This window comes from Engystomops pustulosus, chromosome 4 (assembly GCF_040894005.1).
Source record: "Engystomops pustulosus chromosome 4, aEngPut4.maternal, whole genome shotgun sequence".
In the NCBI taxonomy this organism is placed as follows: Eukaryota; Metazoa; Chordata; class Amphibia; order Anura; family Leptodactylidae; genus Engystomops; species Engystomops pustulosus.
In genome coordinates this window covers 136,679,694-136,696,034 of record NC_092414.1, presented here as the reverse complement: position 1 = coordinate 136,696,034, position 16,341 = coordinate 136,679,694, and positions in this window count along the sequence as shown.

The window sequence follows — 16,341 nt, the reverse complement described above, 5'->3', positions numbered from 1 at the left end:
ATTTGTAATAATAATAGATCTGTAAGCAACTAAAAAAGTAATTAAAGATAATGTGAAAATAACAGCTTTGCACATTCTTACTTCATCCTCTTTTGTGATAGAAAGGTAATAATTCATCAAATGGTAACAGTAATATCTGACCATTTGTGAAAATAGTTGTCAGAACGTGCTTTGCATGATTACCTTTGTATATATTGAGTAGTGCACACTCTGAAGTATAATTTATTTTTGCCAGGGGAAGCAATCTGAATTTAATTTAGCAATATGAAAGAAGAGGAACAGCCATACCTTAAATATTGTATCATAGCAATAAAGACAAAAAGGGACTTTACATCATGTGATAAAGTCTTACTTTTGGGGCTTTCACAGACCAAAAAAAACAATGTAACCTCATATTTTATATGCAGTAACACTTTATTATTCATTCATCTAAGGATAGAGGTAGGCTCTGGTAACCTCTAGCTTTTTTATTTTTATTTTAAAGTATTGTTTTAAATGTTTAGGCTTTAAAATGTATTTCAGTATATAGTGTTTATATCAGGCCATTACATTTTCAAATGTGCTTTTGGCATATGGGCTACTGGATTATGACATATCAGATGTATATACAGTGGGTATGGAAAGTGTTCAAACCCCTTTACATTTTTCACTCTGCACCCCATCTTATTAGAAAGAAAGCAGAAATGTAGATATTTTTGCTACTGTATTAAATAAAAAAATATATACATTTTCTTTTATTAAAACAAAAACTGATTTTTTATACGATTATAAGTATTCAGACTCTTTGCTCATTGTTTAGTAAAAGCACCTTTTGAGCCGGTACAGCCATGAGTCTTCTTGGGTAGGATGTAAAAACTTTTTCACACCTGGATTAGGGGCCATTCTGCCATTCCAGCTTGCAGATTCTCTCCAGTTTTAGGATACATATAATTAATTATTAACTTTTTCAAATTCTAGGCTTTTATTCTACCTGAAAACTATATAATGTATCATTCTACTGGTGGACTTGAATTGTTTGAAGTTTGTTGCAGCTCCAGAATTACTTAAAATAATTAATAATTTTTTGTTTGAATCTTTTTATTGAAGCCATAAAATTACATACATATGTCAATAGCATAAATAAACATGTACAAAAAGTAACAATGAACAGACTTTTACATAAAAGATACAAGGAAAATGAAAAAAATGCAACAGTAATTAAATACACACATACCGTATATACTCGTGTATAAGTCGAGTTTTTCAGCACAAAAAATGTGCTGAAAAACCTCACCTGGGCTTAAACACGAGTCAATAAAAAAAAATAAACTTACATAATCACCTTCCGGCGCCCTCGATGCTCAGCGCGGCTCCTCCTCTGTCTTCTCCTCGATTCTCCGGTCCCCGAGGCCATCCTCTCTGCCGAACAGCACACACTATGATGCGGCTGCTGATGAAGTCATAGCATGCGCCGGCCGGCAGAGAGCATGGCCGCGTCTCTGCCGGCTATTGCAGAACACAAGCCGTGCCAAACATTGGGACCACTCGAAGGTGAGTATGTAAGTTTATTTTTTTTAAGTGCTAGGCAAACTGGGGACTGGCTACTAAAGGGGGCTGACTGGCTACTAAAGGGTGCTGTCTGGCTGTATGCTACTGGGAGCTGCCTGGCTATATACTAAAGGGCCCAATGCATTTCCCACCCTCGGCTTATACTGAAGTCAGTAGGTTTTCCCAGTTTTTGGTGGTAAAATTTGGGGCCTCGGCTTATACTTCGGTCGGCTTATACTCGAGTATATACAGTACATAGGATAGTAAATGACCATGTTTTCTTATTGTTTTAATCTTTATTAGAATTGCATTAAAGAAACATGTTTCATGTACCTTAGTGAAGTTGGCATTCAAAGTGGGGCTTGTTCAAATCAAACAAATTTGCTGTCAAACGTTTGTGCTGGTTTGTGAAGCAGAAATTTTTGTTTGTGCCACTATCGTTTTTAAGAAAGAAATTAATAAAAGTTTCCAGAGGTCCGTGGTCAACCAGCCCACCCCAACATTATCCAAATCAAAAAAAACTGCCGATCAATTGTGCTACATTTGTGCTGGTTTGTGCTGCTCAAATTTTTCTTTGTGCTGCTTTTGTTTTAAAGATATTAACAAAATTGTCAGCCAGCGAAGTGTCACAAGGTTTGTCTTTTTACCAGTTCATCCTAAACACCTTAACTCATTTAAACACCTAAACGTACCTTAAAACGATAGCAGCACAAATGGAATTTTTGCTGCACAAACCATAGCACAAACATTTGATACTAGTTTTGTTTGATTCCGATAATGTGGGGGTAATTTGACCTTTACAATTTCGTTAGTATCTTTAAAACAAAAGCAACAGAAACAAAAATTTGGGCAGCACAAATGTTGCACAATTGATTGGCACCAGTTTTGTTTGATTTGGGTAATGGGGGGCTGGTTGAACTCTGATGACCCCTGGAAACTTTTATTAACATCTTAAAAACGATAGTGGCACAAACGAAAATTTCTGTTGCACAAACCAGCACAAAAATAGCACAAAAGTTTGACACCAATTATGTTAGATTTGATTTGAAGGTGGAGGGGGGGGCAACTTCACTCAGGTGTTTCATGTGGTGGCTGAACGCAGGGGATGGCCTTTGTCGTGAATCTCATTATATGGTCTTTTACTGGTTAAAACTATCCAAAATGTATGAGATCGGATCACAAATATGACATCCAATGTAAAAATTATTTTTTCAATAATTAATTATTTTCTATTACTTCTGTGGATAAGATGAAAAACTCTGTCAAGAATGCCTATTATATGTTTTAACAGTGTCTAAAGAAGGTCTTTGAGACCAAAACATCACCTATGAAAAAAAAACACCTTTCATATTTATCTTATCAGAGATTCCACCATTTTTTTATTACACAAAGATAATGGAAATTTCACTTGATGTGAGAAAAACATGATATAGAGGAAATTGTGCAACCAACATTGTCCATGTGATGTAGTCGTATATACTACAGAAGCTAAAGAAAAAGTCATACTACAGAAGCTGGAAAATAGTCTGGATAATAATACAAGTGTTGCCCCAGCTTTACAAGAAGACAGAAATTAAACTTGACTTGGGACTGGCAGAACTTTCATTAATTTGTACAGAATAATCCTACAATTTTTAATTACCGTATATACTCGAGTATAAGCCAACCCAAGTATAAGCCGAGACCCCTAATTTTACCACCAAAAACTGGGAAAACATATTGACTCGAATATAAGCCGAGGGTGGGAAATGCATTGGTCACAGACCCTGCCCCCAGTATATAACCAGTCAGCCCCCTATAGTATACAGCCAGCCCAGCCTGCCCCCTATAGTATACAGCCAGCCCAGCTTGCCCCCAGTAGTATACAGCCAGCCCAGCTTGCCCCCAGTAGCATACAGCCAGCCCAGCCTGCCCCCAGTAGTATACAGCACTGCCCCCAGTAGTATACAGCACTGCCCCGAGTAGTATACAGCCTGCCCCGAGTAGTATACAGCACTGCCCCCAGTAGTATACAGCACTGCCCCCAGTAGTATACAGCACCCTAGCCTGCCCCGTGTAGTATACAGCCCAGCCTTCCCCCGGTAGTATACGCCTGCCCCCAGTAGTATAGAGCTTTCCCCAGCATAAAAAAAAAAATAAAAAACTTATATACTCACCCTCCAGTGGCCCCGGTGTGCAGCGCTGCTCCCCCGATGTCCGCGCGGCTCGTCTTCAGGCTTCCGCGCCGTCTTCTTTCTTCTGCTGGGCGCCGCCATTGCTCTCTCTCTCGGTCGGCACCTAGTATAACGCGCCACTGCTGACGTCATACTAGGCGCCGCTCTGGGGAAGAACAATGGCAGCGCCCTGCAGAAGTAAGAAGACGGGCGCGGAAGCCTGAAGACGAGCCGCGCAGAAAACGTCGGAGCAGCGCTGCACATCAGGGCCACCGGAGGGTGAGTATATAAGTTTTTGATTTTTTAAGTATTTTTAACTCGTATATGACTCATGTATAAGCTGAGGGGACATTTTTCAGCACATTTTTTGTGCTGAAAAACTCGGCTTATACACGAGTATATACGGTAGTTCCCTATTTTCCATTAGTAGTGATACACAGAACGTACATTTTCAAATGTCCATGGGGCTCCAAAATTCTGATTTTTTTGGAATGCATAGCTGTCCACATTAAGATATGGTACATGAGGATACCGGTTAGTTATACATCCACTCTGGTGGTGAGAAAAGGACAGTGGCTGCATTGCAATAGAGGCAGGAAGTGATACACCTTCCAAAGTAGAAATATCTCTATTTGTAAAATCACTGGAAAAAATGGACCTTGTTGTCATAGGAGATGGTGATGAAACAGAAGATAGCCCTGGAACAATAAAAATTTGAAAAATTACACCAAAATGTCTTTTTCTAAAGTAGCCTGAAGAGGCTATACATTCTACATATAGGAAGTTGGAAGTCACTTTTGAACATCATTGCTCACCCTTTTGTGGTAACAGTTGCCACCGACGGGCCACAGCTGTCACATGACTGTCAACATTTCCAGCACAGCCAGTGGAGTCAACAAGATACACAGGAATGGGGAATTTGTAGGAGATTCCCCTTTTTATATATGCAAAAATGCCTGCTGCTTGACTTTAGTAAGCTTGCAAACGAAGGTGGTGATTGTTAAGGATACTGGGCAAGCCTTACTTAGACTTTTATAGTTGTCTAAAGAGTGACCTATAAACGTTGTCATGTCACATAACTATTTTAAGTAATTGATCTAGAAGGTAAAATGAGGCCTCTTTATACAGAACAGTACTTTTTATATTTTCTTGATAAAATGCATATACACACTCAGGAAGGGCAGGGGAGCACAGAAGGTTAATGGCTCAACATTTTTTAACAAAACCACTTTTTTGTTTCTATTAATAGATGCATATCCTGCCCCACAAAATTCACAAAACGTGAAGTAAAGTGGACCTTTAACCTGTTAGACAACAAATCATAATCATATTAGGTATCTCTGCATCCTAAAAACTTTAATATAAAGTGATTAAAAAGACTTACATTTCCCCAAAATGTACTATAACTGTTTATGTGAGCACACAACTCTTACTTGATGGAGCCTCCTCTGCAGTGAATGGGGAATTGATGGGTTGAAGTTTATAAGAGATTCTGTCTAGTCCAAAGGTTGTGTCCATCAATGGTTGTCTCTGTACAAATACAAAATGAATAGATGCTGTTATCTGTGCTGGCATCTACCTTGATTCATGCTGGGAGACTGTGAAAACGCTGATTTTGTATGTGTCCCACTTTCTTTGGAAGTATAAACATTGGTTTAGTTGCTGTTTTGATTTCACCACACCCATCTCTGCAACCTTACTATGAATCAGCAACAGTAAACAGACCAATCCCCAATCCAATCACCTGGAGCAGAGTTCTGGCTGCCTATAAAGATCCTGTGTCTAGGTCCCTCCCTGACGGTTAACATTTATATTGGCCTGCTTATAACCTGAGAGTGAGACTTTGATCTGTATTTCTGACATATTTTGATCTTGGCTTCTATTCTCAACTATTCTCATGTATTTTCACATCTGTACCTAATATGCTATCTCAGTTGTGACCAGTATTGTTTACCACCTCTGATTGTGTTATCTATGTTAGTTTCATGTCTGCACTGTGGTGTAGGGATGGAGGTAAGGGAGCGTAGGATGACAGACAGGACAATGAGCCCTAAGCTGAGCCCCCAAAACGTTAACCTACCTATTTGCCTCACATGCCCTAAAGGTGACATGGGGAACCCACAAAGACGTTCCTAAGCCACTGTGCAGACACATAAAAGATAAACAAACAAATAACAATCACAAGTGGTCCCGGTCACAACAAGATAGCAGGTACAGCACAGAATCAGAATCCAGAAAGGGATAGTCTAGGGTACAATAGCCAAATAAACTATATATAAGCACTGGAACTCACTGATAGAAATGGAGGTATAACCTATTACAATCAAGGTCAGGTATATAAGGATACTCCCGTGTACACCTCCCACAGCAGAGTGGAGGAGCTGTCCATCATACCAGTAACCCTTTTTTATTTTTTGGATAATTAAATTAAATTGCATTAAATCGAAGAGTACAGAATATCAATCATAGATGACACATATTTTTGTGGAAACTAAAGCTCAACGGTGTTGCCAATTGGCATCCTTTATAAACAAAATGCAGTACAGGCGGTCCCCTACTTAAGAACACCCGACTTACAGACGACCACGAGTTACAAACGGACCTCTGGATGATAGTAATTTACTGTACTTTAACCTTAGGCTACAATAAACAGCTATAACATTCATCAAAGGTATCTGCAATGAAGCTTTATTGTTAATCCTGGTTCATATGACAATGCAACATTTTTAAAATTCAATTGTCACAAAGACCAAAAAAGAATTGTCTGGGGTTACAATTATAACATATTCAGTTCCGACTTACATGCAAATTGAACTTAACAAATAACAAACCTCCAGAACCTATCTTGTATGTAACCCGGGGACTGCCTGTAAATTGGATATTGAATGCCATATAGTCCCTATTCAACAGAAATAAACCAAGGCGGATAAAAGAGAACACAGTTATAAACTGGGGAGACCACACCTACATACCAGGACAACGTACCCCACTAGGAAAGGATGAAAAACTCTGTCAAGAATGTCTATTAGACGGTCTAAAGAAGGTCTATGAGACCAAAATATCACCTATGATTGTAAATATCTTTGGATGGAATTATCTCTGAGTATGTCAATAATCATCTCATCAACAACTGAATTTTACTGAGTTGTGATGGGTAATGTAACATTGCCTGTAAAAATAAACTGCTTTATTAAAAGAAACACCTTTCATATTAATTTTACCAGAGCTTCCATTCTGTTTTTTTTATTACACGACCACAAAGATAATGGAAATTGCACTTGTGTGAGAAAAACATGTTATAAAGGAAATTGTGCAACCACCACTGTCTAAACCACAAATAAACGAAGGCGGATAAAAGAGAGCACATACAAACTGGGGAGATCACATATACACACTAGGACAACGTACCCCACAAGGAAAGAAACACAAGGGTTATATTTATGGGTATCCGCATTCCCTCACGTCTCAGCTCCTCCATCCAAAAGCGATCCCACAGTTTCCAGGTTTTATCAAACAGTGGGATTTGGTGTGACTGAATAAACAAAAGGCTACACCACAGTTCACACAGGGGGAACACAAACAGACATTAATGACTTCTTAGCCGCATTCTGCATACAGAGGATGATACTGGCATGGAAATTACAGAGGGACTGTCTTTGTGGTTGTTTTGTATCACCTAGGATACACAAAGCCAAGCAGGTAGGGCTGCTAGTGAGCTGGAGTTTTAGGGTTTACTGTTCTGTCTGTTTTCCGCATTAAAATGTTGCCATTGCAACATTGTCACATTACAAGAACAACCTAATTGTTGAGGTTAAATATCTGGTAGTGAAAAGGAGAAAACATTATGCATCTGCTAGCGTTAATAAGAAAATAACATAATCCATAATCTATATAAGATGATTGTAGAGAGATCTCTTGTGTGAGCTGCAGCACAACTTTATTCTTGAGTAAATCAGGTATACTTTTCGGATGTCTCCCTGATGGTGCAGATTGTGATTTGCCCAACTTATTTTTCTACATGTTTGGTTGTAATAGTATAGTGGTTCTGTATTTCTGACCACTGCTTTCTACTATACTTATTTTATTTTGAAGTGTAACTACACTTTTTAAAAATATTTTTTCTTTATTTTCTATAGTATAGTTGATGATATTATCTCGTAGAAAAATGGTTGCCCTTTTTTTCTTAATGTCTTCCCACACTTATCAATCTCTCCAAATAAACACCCCTTCAAAGATCAAAAACATAAGGAGAAATTGCTAAAGTTGCAAATGACTTCCCCAGGAATCCTGCAAATCCCCCAGGTTTCAGGGCAAGAGTGACCGTAAAAAAGAAAGTGTACCCTGCATTTAGGTAATTTTATGGTTTTCTGTCACTTGATTTACTTGAACCCATATAACTCATTATAGACCTAACATTTCACATAATAATCTTGTTTCTTTACAGAGCTGAATACGCAAGTAAAATGTTAACCAGGTCTGCAATTCCTTTCTTTATCTGATTTTTAGAAACAGTGCAGAGAAAGGCAGGGGTGGAGAAAGATGCTTCACATTATCACCTGATTTATTCATATAAGAACTAAACTTAACAGTTTAGGCAATCTGTATGTATTCCACTTGCCATGGGCTATACACTGTAGATGTATGACAAGGAACATTCTGAACAAGACTGTTATCTTTTATTATGCCATTGCAGTGACAAGTGATGAAAGGCAAGTTACCTGTAGTGGAAGGTAGTCATTCATGATTGATGAGTGTAATGTAGCAATTTCTTGTGTTATATTCCCAAAATGTGGAGTTATTAAAGATTTAATTGATCCTGTAAAGATAAAAATTATTCCTGTAATTATTTGATTTTTCTCTGGCCACTGGAAAAACAGCAGGACTTCAATACTATTTTAACCAGAAGAAACCTAAATCCCCCTTGTTTCAGCAGAGTCCCATCATTGTGGTACAATGGGATTCCTCTGGGAAAATAAATGGGAGACACATCTCATCTACAAAGCCTACATAATATAGAATAAAAAATTTGGATCACAAAGAAGTACAACATTTACGTACAAGATAGGGTCCTGGAGGTTTGTTCTTAAGTTGAATTTGTATTTAAGTCGAAACTGTATAATTTATCATTGTAGATCCAGACAAAAAAAATTTTGGCCGCAGTGATAATTGGAGTTTAAACATTTTTTTCTGTAATTGGACCAAGGATTATCAATAAATCTTCATTACAGACACCTTACAGTTTATTATTGCAATGTGGGACTATAATATAGCTTCCTGACAGCTTCACCAGAGGTCAGAGGGGTCTGTCTGTAACTATGGGTTGTCTGTAAGTCGGGTGTCCTTAAGTAGGGGACTGCCTTTATTTGATGTAGACAGAAACATTTCTTAAGCACTGGCCAGTAGTAATTCCATTTTTATCATGTATGCAGTGATACTGAATACAGCTGTGGCTAAAGGCTACCAGTTTCAAACACTAAGTTGTATTCCCAAATATACTGTACTAACTGAAACATATGCATAAATCAATAGCACATATGAATGTGTTTTTCTCCAATCACTTTGCTTTTTTCATCCCCTTTTTTTCAAATCAACTTTCTTCCTAAGATCCCTGCTAAATATCATGTTTCTAGCAATGCATAAGCTCACAGAGTTGTCATAGTATGTAGATATCTATAAAGCAGTTAGAAAACGCAAACCAGGCATGTAGAGATATAATTCCTAAAACATGCTTCAAGGAAGTAAGCAGACTCATTAAAGGAAACCTACCACCACAAATCTACCTATAAAGGTAGATCGGGTGGTAGGTGAATCAATGGGACGTGAGGATAGCCCTTTTAAGGGCTAATCCTCACGTCCCCGCACTGTTTTGTAAACTTTTATTACCCTAATATGTTAATTTACTTATGCGGCTACTGGGGCGTGGAGTAGCCGCATCTGAGGTTACACGAGGCGGCTACTCCACGCCCCGGTAGCCACTTTTCCCCTCCTACTCACCATGTTCGGCGCGCAGCTGCTCGTAGCTGCGCGCCCTCGTCCGCCGATCCTGCCGTCTGCGCATGCGCAGAACAGCAGGCCCGCGCCTGCGCAGCCCCGGCTTCGGAGCAGTGACCGCGCAGGCGCGGGCCTGCTGTTCTGCGCATGCGCAGACGGCAGGATCGGCGGACGAGGGCGCGCAGCTACGAGCAGCTGCGCGCCGAACATGGTGAGTAGGAGGGGAAAAGTGGCTACCGGGGCGTGGAGTAGCCACCTCGTGTAACCTCAGATGCGGCTACTCCACGCCCCAGTAGCCGCATAAGTAAATTAACATATTAGGGTAATAAAAGTTTACAAAACAGTGCGGGGACGTGAGGATTAGCCCTTAAAAGGGCTATCCTCACGTCCCATTGATTCACCTACCACCCGATCTACCTTTATAGGTAGATTTGTGGTGGTAGGTGCCCTTTAAGGAGACTCTGCCTTTTAAGTCTGCTTCTACAGGTGTGTTGAGACTTAAAGGCTGTGCATTTGGGGAAGTATCAATTTGTTTAACTTCTTCTCAGACTACCAAACTGGTGTATTCCTTTCCTAGCAGCCACGATTTATTTCCACCACACCAATCTGTATCTTTGACCCTTTTTTGTACTATATTGTGCTCCTGGTTCTGGCCTGTATTTGGAAACTATCCCTCTCCGTGTTATATTGTTTTTTCTTTGTCTCTGTGTTTTGCACAAAAAGGGAACATTAACCAGTTGTATCCTAACTCTTGGGGTAGGTAATGCTATTTGTCAGGGATTAATTTCAACGCCCCCAATATTCCTGTCTGTCTGTTCTCAAACTGCATAACAATATGCAAATTAATTTTTCTTTGCCTCACATCTACCTTGTAAGGAAGCCCCCTTACTATCAAGCATGATATATTCAGACAGCCTAATGACATAGGCTAGATGAGAGACTGTAGTCTTGTTCAGGTAGTCTTCTTCAGGTAAGTAATAATGATTTGCCTATTAGCTTTCTGAATAAATCATAGTAATATAAGTTTATGTTAGGGGGGCTTCTCTCCTTATCTCATCTTAAAAATGCATTTGGATATTTTCTTCCTAAAATCATGGCCACATAATGGGCATAATTTTATTTTCTTATTTACACACACTACTATAGCATTGAAAATGGCTACATTGAGCTAGCCGAAACGTAGCTTTATATCCACATGTGAATAAACATATCTTGGATAAGGACAACGGAGTGCTGCTGCTGCCTTCTCTTCTGTTTTTGATGCCACTGGATCTTGGGTCAGACCAACGCAGCTAGCACCCACGCGGATTGAATCCCTTGCTACATCTCACAGTGCTGCCTTTCTGTACTACACTCACTACTATAGCATTAATATAGAAAGCACCAAATTGACTTTTTTAAATCATTCATCACACAAAAATATCACAATCGCAGCCAATCACAGCCATAGCTGGTAGCTAGGGGTGTTAATTTTCCGGATTGGCTCTTTAGTAGCCAATCTGACAATATGTGCATCACACACCCGAACCCCAACCCGAATGGAAAGTTCAGGTCTGATCATCTCTAGTCTTTATGCAAAAAAAAAAAGTCCTCACATAGCTACATTGACAAAACGTTTTAAAAGTTATGGCTTTTGCCAATGCAAAAATGTTTTTCCCTGAAGGGATTGGATTTTAATTTGAAAATGAAGGTCATTTTAAAAAATATATAAATATGATATAGCAGCAATATTAGATGCTGTAGTCGGATTTGACTGCAGCAATTAATCTGTTAATTTAACACCGACCACGACAGAAACAGGCAGGTGTCATTTGTATTATACAGCTGACACTCGCTGTGTAAGCCCGTGAGCTCTCTCCATACAACCCCCATAGCACCAGGACGTTATAATATGTCCTGGTGCGTCAACAGGTTAAACTTTGTGTCCCTACCTTGTGCCTGTGTTTGGATTTTCCTTATAAACCCTGGCTCTGTATTAGACTTTCATCCTCTTCCACCTGCTCTGACCTGTTGCTTCGTCTCCGGCTCCGATCCCGAGCTGCCCATCCTGACCTCCTGCCTGTCCCCGACTACGATCCAGCTTTATGTCTGTGTACCTCGCCTTGGCTGGCACCGCGGACAAAGTTGTACCTGTGGAATGGCCTGGTGGTGCCACGCCGCATCAAGTCCATCTCACTTTGTAGCGGCTCTGGTGGAAAACGGGTGCCACTTAGATTCCGGTCCCAGGCGTCACCTTATGTCATCATCCACGGTGGGCCCAGTGGGTCCACTGCCCTGGAGCCTGACAGTAAGATCCGGCCATGGACCCCGGCAAGGTCCAGCTGTCTTAACTGGTTGTTCTTACCACCGTCGTGGTCCAGCAGTCCCAGCAGATTGTCATGCATGGTGAACAGCTTGGTCAAGTAATTGTCATGTTGCAGCAACTGATGGCTACTCAGCAAGAGCGTCAAGTTCCTGCAGCTCCTCCTGCTACTCCGGTTAGCCTGCCTGCCGCTGAACCTAGGCTGAGACTACCTATGCCGTCAAAGTATGATGGGGACCCCAAGTTGTGCAGGGGCTTAATCACCCGGTGCTCCTGCTTTGTCACCTGGTGCTCCCTGCATATTTAGCTTGTGCCAACTCAGTTGTCACCATCATCCTTCTCTGTGGGAAGGCCCTGGCATGGGCTACTACTCTCTGGGACAGAAAAGACCCGCTGATATTACCTCCTTTGCTGATTTCCAGTCTGTCTTTGAGGAACCAGCATGGACATCTTCAGCTAAGGCTGCACTGTTGAACCTGCTTCAAGAAGACTCTTCTGTTGGTGACTATGCGGTTCAATTCCATACCCTGGCCTCTGAGCTAACTTGCAACGATGAAGCCCTGACAGTGACCTTTAAAAAGGGGCTTTGGTGACAAATTAAAGACACTGTCTGCACGTGACCTGCCGTTTACTCTGAGTGAACTCATCTCCCTGGCGATTTAGATCGATATCCAGTTTATATAGGGCAAGTCCAGGTTCCACGTCTACCCCCCTTGGCTCCTGCCTTCCAAAGACCGCTTCAGTCACCTGCCGTGACAGCTACTGAGGAACCGGTGCTGGCGGACAGAGCTCGGCTGTCTTCTCAGGAACGTGCCAGGTGCCGCCAGGAGAATCTTTGCCTCTGCTGCAACATTTCCTGCAGGCCTGTCCACTCCGTCTTCAGTGTCCGGGAAATGCTCGCATCTAGGGTTCTTGGGAGAAGCGTCCCCAGATGTGAACAAAGCTTCTCCACGTCTGAATCTGACCATTCTGCTCAGCTCAGAGACAGGTGCTCAGTTCAAGATTTATGCCTTCCTGGATTCCAGCTCTGCAGGGCACTTCGTGGATGCCTCTCTGGTCTCCCGGCATCACTTCCCTGTGGCCCGCCTTGAGAAGTCTCTGGTCATCTCCTCTGTCATTGGCCAAATCCTCTCCGATCTGATCTGGTACCGCACTGAGCCTTTATTACTGCAAGTCGGAGTACTACACAAAGAGAGACTATCTTTCTATGTGCTACCTCGGGCCACATCTTCCCTTCTGTTGGATCTTACATGGCTGCCGCTCCATGCACCTATGCTCAATTGGAAGACGGGGGAAATTCTTCATTGGGGATCTGATTGCCAGTCTTGCTGCTTGGTGGTTCCTCATCCAGTACCCATCTTGGTCTCTTCTGTGGTTCCCAAGCCTCTGAGCTTGCTTACAGGATTTTGCGGACATCTTTTCAAAGAAGCAAGCAGAGACTTTGCCACAACACCGTCCCTACGACTACCCTGTTAATCTACTGCCGGGTATGTCTCCTCCTCGGGGTCCGGTGTACCCTTTCTCAGTGCCTGAAACTGCAGCAATGTTGGACTATATCAAAGAGAACCTGCAGAGGGGGTTTATACGTAAATCCGTTTCTTTGGCTGGTGCAGGCTTCTTCTTTGTGACCAAGAAGGATGGGTCATTGCGTCTATGTATCAACTACGGCAACATTAACAAGGTCACGGTTAAGAACCGCTATCCTTTGCCATTGATCAATCTAAGGTCTTCTCCACAAAGGTCTTCATGGGGCCTACAACCTCATCCGTATATGCAAGGGTGACGAGTGGAAGACTGCCTTTAACGCTCACGATGGGCACTTTGAGTACCTGGTTATGTCGTTCGGACTTTGGACTTTGTAACACACCCACCGTCTTTCAGGAGTTCGTCAACAACATCTTCAGGGACTTGCAATACAACTTTTTTTGTGGTTTATCTAGATGATATACTGGTGTTTTCTGCGGACCTTGAATCCCATCGGTCCCATGTGCATCAAGTCCTTTTTGGGTACATTATCTCTGACAGGGGTCTACAGATGGATCCTGCTAAGTTGTCTGTGGTGCTTCAATGGCCACGCCCAGTAGGACTACATGCAATACAGAGATTCATGGGCTTTGCAAACTAATACCAGCATTTTATCCCGCACTTCTCCTCTCTAGTATCTCCTATTGTGAGGCTCCCAAAGAAGGGCGCAAATCCCCGTCTCTGGCCTCCAGCGGCTGAAGAAGCCTTCTGAATATTAAAGTCTGCCTTTGCCTCAGCCCCAGTTCTCACTCAGCCTGATACAGACTAACCATTCCATCTAGAAGTGATCTGGAAGTAGATGGCTCCTCAGTAGGAGCTTTGGAGGTGCTCACCCACAAAGGGCCCAAACGCTGAACTGCAGTTTATTTTCAGAGACTTACTCCATAGGGGATCGGGAACTATTGGCGATAAAACTCACGTTAGAAAAGTCCCGCTATCTTCTGGAGGGAGTTCATTTTCCGGTGTGCATCTTCACGGATCACAATAACCTCCTCTATCTCCAGACTGCACAGCGACTCAATCCGCAGCAAGCTGCTGGTCACTCTTCTTTTCCTGTTTCAGTTTCTTCAACCATACGGCTGTAAAAAACATTAAGGCTGATGCCCTTTCTCATGCCTCGGATGTCATTGGGGAAGAACCGTCTCTTCGGCATGTCATTCCTCCTGAGCAACTGGTAGTGGCCACTCCAGTGGACTTTCGGCGGCTACCACCTGGCAAGATCTATGTTTGACCTGCTTTACGAAAGAGGATTCTGACTTGGGAACATTGCTCACGTGTGGCTGCGCACCCTGGGGTGCAGTGCTCTGTTGCCCTCATTTTACATTCCTACTGGTGTCCAGATCTGGTCATAGATGTTCATGGATGTCTCATCTGAAACATGCTGGTCTTCTTCAGCCATTGCCGATACCCAGCTGCCTGTGGACTCATGTGGCTATGGACTTCATCATAGACCGCCCTACTCTGGCAATATTGTCATCTGGGTGGCAACCGACCAGTTTTCCAAAATGTCCCATTTTGTTCCTCTGCCAGGTCTGCCGTCTGATCCAGGCCTTGCCAGCCAGTTCTTCCATTACATCTTCTGGCTCCATGGACTTCCCCACTGCATCGTTTCTGATCATGGCGTTCAGTTTGTCTCCAAATTCTCTGCCTATCACCCACAGGAAAGAGTTAACCAGACCCTGGGCTGCTATCTCCATATTTTATTTCTGCCTGTCAGGACGACTGGTCCCCTCTGTTGCCATGAACAGAGTTTTCTGATAACTCCCTGGATTCAGCTTCTGCAGGTTCTGCTCCATTTTTCATCAATTATGGACTGCATGTACGGCCCCCTCTTCCACTGCCTGTGTCCTCGGATGTCACTACTCTTGATGAGTTGGTACAGGATCTGAAGTCTATCTGAGAGTAGACTCGCCCCCAACCAAGCTCCAGGCTGACAAGAGATGCAGGCCTCCTCCTATCATCCCTCCAGGTGACAAAGTCTGGTTGTCCTCCAGGTATGTTCAGCTAAAGATCTCTGACTACAAACTTGGTCCATGATTCCTGGGTCCTTTTGAGGTGCTCAACCACATCAATAATGTGGCCTACAAGCTGCCTCTTCCTCCCACCATGCGCATCCCGAACTCCTTCCAAGTATCTCTACTCAGGCCAGTCATCCTGAACCGCTTCTCCCCGTAAGTTCCTCCTCCTTCTCCTGAGGCTGACTCCACCAATGTCTTCGAGTTAAAGGAAATCGTAGACATGAGAGGTAAGCGGTTCTTCTTGGTAGACTGGAAGGGGTTTAGGCCGGAGAAGAGATCTTGGGAGCCCGAGGACAATATCCTGGACCATGATCTTCTGGAGAGATTTCTGCAGCCCAAGAAGAGGTGGAAGCCGAAGGGGAGGCAACTGTCATGAGGGTCATGGGCTCACCCGTGCCCCTTGTGCCCCACCCAACCCAGCACACTCGCCTGTCCTTGTTCCTGTTGCGGCTCCCATGGCTGTGTGTAGGCGACTCCACTCCTAGTGTGCGCACCGGCTTGTGAAGATTTAAAGGGCCAACGCACCACTGATTGGTGCTGGCCATTTCCAGGAAATTGTTATAAACCGGCCTCTCCCAGCATTCCCTACCAGATCTTCATGCTTATTCTGTATGCTTGTGTTTGGATTAGCTATTTTGACCTCGGTTCTGTATTAGACTTTGATCCTGTCCCGCCTGCCCTGACCTGTTGCTTCATTACCGACTTCGATCCCGAGCTGCCTGTACTGACCTTCTGCCTGTCTCCAACTTTGATCCTGCTTTACATCTGTGTACTTTGCCTTCACCTGTGGAACGACCTGGTGGTACCACGGCACAGCAAGTCCACC